General features: G+C 41.5%; 1 pseudogene; it reads right to left on the bottom strand.

Moving 5' to 3' along the window:
- Positions 1-2,224: 2,224 nt before the first annotated feature.
- Positions 2,225-2,758, bottom strand: LOC118883853 (annotated as a pseudogene).
- Between the last annotated feature and the right edge of the window lie 3,032 nt (positions 2,759-5,790).

Here is a 5,790-nt window from a genome sequence, read left to right as displayed (position 1 = left end):
TAATCCATGAGTTATAGTGAATGCACACTAAATGTTACCTATTCTTATTTTATTTGTAATAAAAATGTTATTTAATGAGGTAAAAGGACAATGAATCCATTCTTGACAAGGTATAAAATGTTTTCTGGGAAGGTGAAGTAGTACTACGAAAATGTTAGTACAAATAATTGCTTTTCCTAGAGGGTGGTTCACATACCTGTATTAGATCAGGTTATAGTTTGTTAAATAAAAGCTTTTCCAGTACATTTTTAATGCCATATAAAAGATATTTTCTATTCTCTGATCATTTTTCCTTCACATAGAATGATTCTGTACAGGCATACCTCGTTTTATTGTGCTTTGTTTTATTGCACTTCGCAGATGTTGCATTTTTTACAAATTGAAGGACTGTGGCAACCCTACATCGAGCAAATCTATCAGTGACATTTTCCAACAGCATTTGCTCACTTTATATCTCTGTGTTACGTTTTGGTAATTATCACAATATTTTAAACTTTTCCATTATTATTATTATCTCTATTATGGTGATTTGTGATCAGTGGTCTTCAGTGTTACTATTGTAATTGTTTTGGGGCACCACAAACTGCACGTGTAACACTGAACTTACTAGAGAGATGTTGTGTGTGTTCTGACTGTTCTTCTGACTTTCCAACCATATCCATCCCTCTCCTTGGTCTTCCCTATTCCTTGAGACGCAACAATAATAAAATTAGGCCAATTAATAACCCTACAATGGCCTGTAAGTGTGCAAGGGAAAGGAAGAGCCATGTCTCTCACTTTAAATCAAAAGCTAGAAATAATTAAGCTTAGTGAGGAAGGCATGCCAAGAAGCTGAAATAGGCTGAAAGCTTGGGCCTCTTGCACCAAACTGTTAGCTTAGTTGTGAATGCAAAGGAAACGTTTTTGAAGGAAAGTAGAAGTGCTGGTCCACTTTAGTTGAATGTTTAGTTACTGAAACAAATTACATTTTTCTTTTTACAGCAAGAAAGCTGCCTCTGGCCATGTCAAATTCATGCAAATGGTTACCAATATTTTACAAATGCTGCCTACATTTAAAAAATGAGATAAAGTCTCTGAGTCCTTGACTAAGGGCATTATAGATATTCTTACCATATAGACTATTGTCAGAAAGGTTACATATTTGTCCAATGAGTTAATTTTCCCAAAGTGGGGGCGTTAGTTTTCCAAAAACAATTTAGCCATTTTATTTATTTATTTATTTTTCTTTTTAAATCCACATTTTAAAAGTTTATTTATCTGTTTATACACAACATTGTTCCAGAAAGGTTTTAAGGTGGCTTAAAAGACTCCACAAAATACACCAAGGAATTAGTAATAGAAGAACCAGGAATGAAGCGTACGCAAAATGCTTATATAATCCTACTCGTTTACTCTGGGTGGACCACAAATTTGGCTCTAAGTTTTTAGCAGGCAGTCAGAAAAGGAAACTTAATTACATCATTTACAGTGTTCATAAAGCAAAAACGAACCAGTTACCCAAGCGAAGCACTGTTATTTCTAATATTAAGACCACAAAGAAATTTCTCTTGAGAGGCTTCATAAAGAGGTCAGTGTATGATGTAATTAATAATCAGTGTTCTCAGTAGCAACCTAATGGGAGACACAAAGATGAATTTCACAGGGCTCTTTCTTCAATACAGGCAGATGGCATCACATCAACTTGAAAATCAGGAAAAGCAATTTTATCATGAGTTTGGGGGTTGATGGGGGGGACACAATATGATATGGTCAAGGTACTCAGCTCTTTGCTCTGCTCAACAAAACCAAAGGTACATTTTGGAACAACAGAGTTGAATCCAGTACCCAGAATGACTCCGGAGAAGTCCTGAAACCCTTAAAATTCTATGCAACATTTTCTGAATAGGTGCGTTAATTCTTCTTGCCAGAGAAAACATAATCAGATACACTGTACTCAGCGTACCCAGGTGATACACATAAATTAGGAACCATTTCTTTAGACAATCTAGAGAATGAGACTACAAATCATTCATGCTATCAGATACTTACGTTTTCTTCTTACAGCCTAGCTTATTTTTCCTCTGCAAAAAGAACCTTTTCTGTTTCCATGTGGGGCCACGGCTTGGGTGAAGGTTTCAGGGTGGTTAAAAAGTTGCCTCCTGGCTGGAGGAAGGGGCTTGGGCAGAGATCTGGAGGCGGGGGAAGGCAGGGGGGTCTCGCAGAGGCCGCCGGGCTCTGGAGGCTCCTAGTCGCGCGGACAGGAGAGCCTTTCGAAGAGATACTCGCCCAGTTCGGCCTGGGGGCCCGGCCAGACTGCGCAGGTCCGTCAGGTGCCCGCCCATCTGCTTGAGGAGCTTCTGGATGAGCTCCCCCTGCCGGAAGCGGCTCTCCCGGAACTCGCAGAGCTGGGCGCCTGCGCTCGCAGATCCCGGGGCCTGCAGATCCAAGAGCGTCCGGTCCAGGCTCCTCTCCAGGGCCGTGGCGGCCTCCGTGGCGCCCACGCTGGCGCCCCACTCCTCCGGGGACAGCTTCTGCCCGTCCTGGAGCAGGGTGCGGCCGCCCCACTGCTTCCGCATCTTCAAGAGAAGCTGGGCGCCCTTGCGCTTCTCCTCAGCCAGCTCCCGGAAGAAGCGGCCCACGCCCTCCAGAGCCACCTCCACGCCTTCGAAGTGGAAGCTCGGAGAGAGGTAAGTGGACGAGGCCCGAGGTGCAGGTTGGTCAGGGGGGTGACGGCGGCCTCCACCTCGGTGGAAAAACTCTGCTGGATCGGGGGTCTCGCGGTGAGTCAGCAGTGAGGAGGCCTTCTCCGTGAAGTGTGCTGTGAGGATGCACCCGGAAGCGGGGACCTGGGTCTTATTCTTTTCTCCAGCAACTTGCTAAACACTTTTATTACTTCCAATAATTTGTCTGTAGAGTCTGGGCTCTTACAATAATATCATCTGTGAATAATGACATTCTCGTTTCTTTGTAGTTCTTAGGCTTTTTTTCATTTTCTGACTGCACTGATTAGGATTTTTAATACTAAGATGAATAAAAGTACGGATACTAGACATTCTTCCTCATTTTAAAGGGCGTGTTTCTAAAGTTTCTATTAACAGTGATGATACTGAAACCGTGGGTTAAATCCATTTCACCTGCCGTCACTAATCAAGGTGTTTTAAGATTTGCCTGACCTCCAAGCTGCACTTAGCCTAGACAATAAGGTGTTTGCCCAAGTTGTTTTCCAGCTGCTATAGTTTGAGCTGAGAGCTGCTTAAGTCTGCCTAGGACCACCCACCCTTCAGCTGGGCATTCCAGAGTGTCTGCTTGGTGACCTTTTGACATCAAAGGGCTAAAACCTCTACCCTCAGAACATGCAGAGGCCTGTAGCCTAGTTACACCTGGTCAGGATGTCAGTTACCACACCTTTTTCCAATCACCTTTCCACACACTCCCCATGCCTTGGGCCACCCTGCTTCTTTATTCTTTTCTTTTTTTAATTTTTTAATTTAATTTTATTTATATTTTTATACAGCAGGTTCTTATTAGTCATCCATTTTATACACATCAGTGTATACATGTCAATCCCAATCTCCCAATTCAGCACACCACCATCCCCACCCCACCGTGGTTTTCCCCCCCTTGGCGTCCATATGTTTGTTCTCTACATCTGTGTCTCAATTTCTGCCCTGCAAACCGGTTCATCTGTACCATTTTTCTAGGTTCCACATATATGCGTTAATATACGATATTTGTTTTTCTCTTTCTGACTTACTTCACTCTGTATGACAGTCTCTAGATCCATCCACGTCTCTACAAATGACTCAATTTCGTTCCTTTTTATGGCTGAGTAATACTCCACTGTATATATGTACCACATCTTCTTTATCCATTTGTCTGTCGATGGGCATTTAGGTTGCTTCCATGACCTGGCTATTGTAAATAGTGCTGCAATGAACATTGGGGTGCATGTGTCTTTTTGAATTATGGTTTTCTCTGGGTATATGCCCAGTAGAGGGATTGCTGGATCATATGGTAATTCGATTTTTAGTTTTTTAAGGAACCTCCATACTGTTCCCCGTAGTGGCTGTATCAATTTACATTCCCACCAACAGTGCAAGAGGGTTCCCTTTTCTCCACACCCTCTCCAGCATTTGTTGTTTGTAGATTTTCTGATGATGCCCATTCTAACTGGTGTGAGGTTATACCTCGTAGTTTTGATTTGCATTTCTCTAATAATTAGTGATGTTGACCAGCTTTTCATGTGCTTCTTGGCCATCTGTATGTCTTCTTTGGAGAAATGTCTATTGATGTTTTCTGCCCATTTTATTATTATTATTTTTTTTTAAATTACTGCCTCTTAGAGTTTTCATCCACTTGTTTGTTTGTTTATTTATTTATTTATTTATTTATTTTTATTTTTGGCTGTGTTGGGTCTTCGTTTCTGTGCGAGGGCTTTCTCTAGTTGCGGCGAGCGGGGGGCCACTCTTCATCGTGGCGCGCGGGCCTTTCACTGTCGCAGCCTCTCCTGTTGCGGGGCACAGGCTCCAGACGTGCAGGCTCAGTAGTTGTGGCTCACGGGCCTAGTTGCTCCGCGGCATGTGGGATCTTCCCAGACCAGGGTTCGAACCCGTGTCCCCTGCATTGGCAGGCAGATTCTCAACCACTGCGCCAGCAGGGAAGCTCCTCTGCCCATTTTCTGATTGGGTTGTTTGTTTTCTTAATATTGAGCTGCATGAGCTGTTTATATATTTTGGAGATTAATCCTTTGTCCATTGATTAGTTTGCAAATATTTTCTCCCATTCTGAGAGTTGTCTTTTCGTCTTGTTTATGGTTTCCTTTGCTGTGCAAAAGCTTTGAAGTTTCATTAGGTCCCATTTGTTTAGTTTTGTTTTTATTTCCATTACTCTAGGAGGTGGATCAAAAAAGATCTTGCTGTGACTTATGTCAAAGAGTGTTCTTCCTGTGTTTTCCTCTAAGAGTTTTATAGTGTCCGGTCTTACATTTAGGTCTCGAATCCATTTTGAGTTTATTTTTGTGTATGGTGTTAGGGAGTGTTCTAATTTCATTCTTTTACATGTAGCTGTCCAGTTTTCCCAGCACCACTCATTGAAGAGACTGTCTTTTCTCCACTGTATATCCTTGCCTCCTTTGTCATAGATTAGTTGACCATAGGTGCATGGGTTTATGTCTGGGCTTTCTATCTTGTTCCATTGATCTATATTTATGTTTTTGTGCCAGTACCATACTGTCTAGATTACTGTAGCTTTGTAGTAGAGTCTGAAGTCAGGGAGTCTGATTCCCCCAGCTCCGTTTTTTTCCCTCAAGACTGCTTGGGCTATTCGGTGTCTTTTGTGTCTCCATACAAATTTTAAGATTTTTTGTTCTAGTTCTGTAAAAGATGCCATTGGTAATTTGATAGGGATTGCATTGAATCTGTAGATTGCTTTGGGTAGTATAGGCATTTTCACAATATTGATTCTTCCAATCCAAGATGGAAGATGGTATATCTCTCCATCTGTTGGTATCATCTTTAATTTCTTTCATCAGTGTCTTATAGTTTTCTGCATACAGGTCTTTTGTCTCCCTTGGTAGGTTTATTCCTAGGTATTTTATTCTTTTTGTTGCAATGGTAAATGGGAGTGTTTCCTTAATTTCTCTTTCAGATTTTTCATCATTAGTGTATAGGAATGCAAGAGATTTCTGTGCATTAATTTTGTATCCTGCAACTTTACCATATTCATTGATTAGCTCCAGTAGTTTTCTGGTTAGCCATTTTATTTTATTAATATTTCATTTTTTCATTTGGACTGGTTCCATTGAAATAAGCT

Source organism: Balaenoptera musculus, chromosome 17, assembly GCF_009873245.2.
Source record: "Balaenoptera musculus isolate JJ_BM4_2016_0621 chromosome 17, mBalMus1.pri.v3, whole genome shotgun sequence".
In the NCBI taxonomy this organism is placed as follows: domain Eukaryota; kingdom Metazoa; phylum Chordata; class Mammalia; order Artiodactyla; family Balaenopteridae; genus Balaenoptera; species Balaenoptera musculus.
This window is presented reverse-complemented; position numbering and strand designations above follow the sequence as displayed.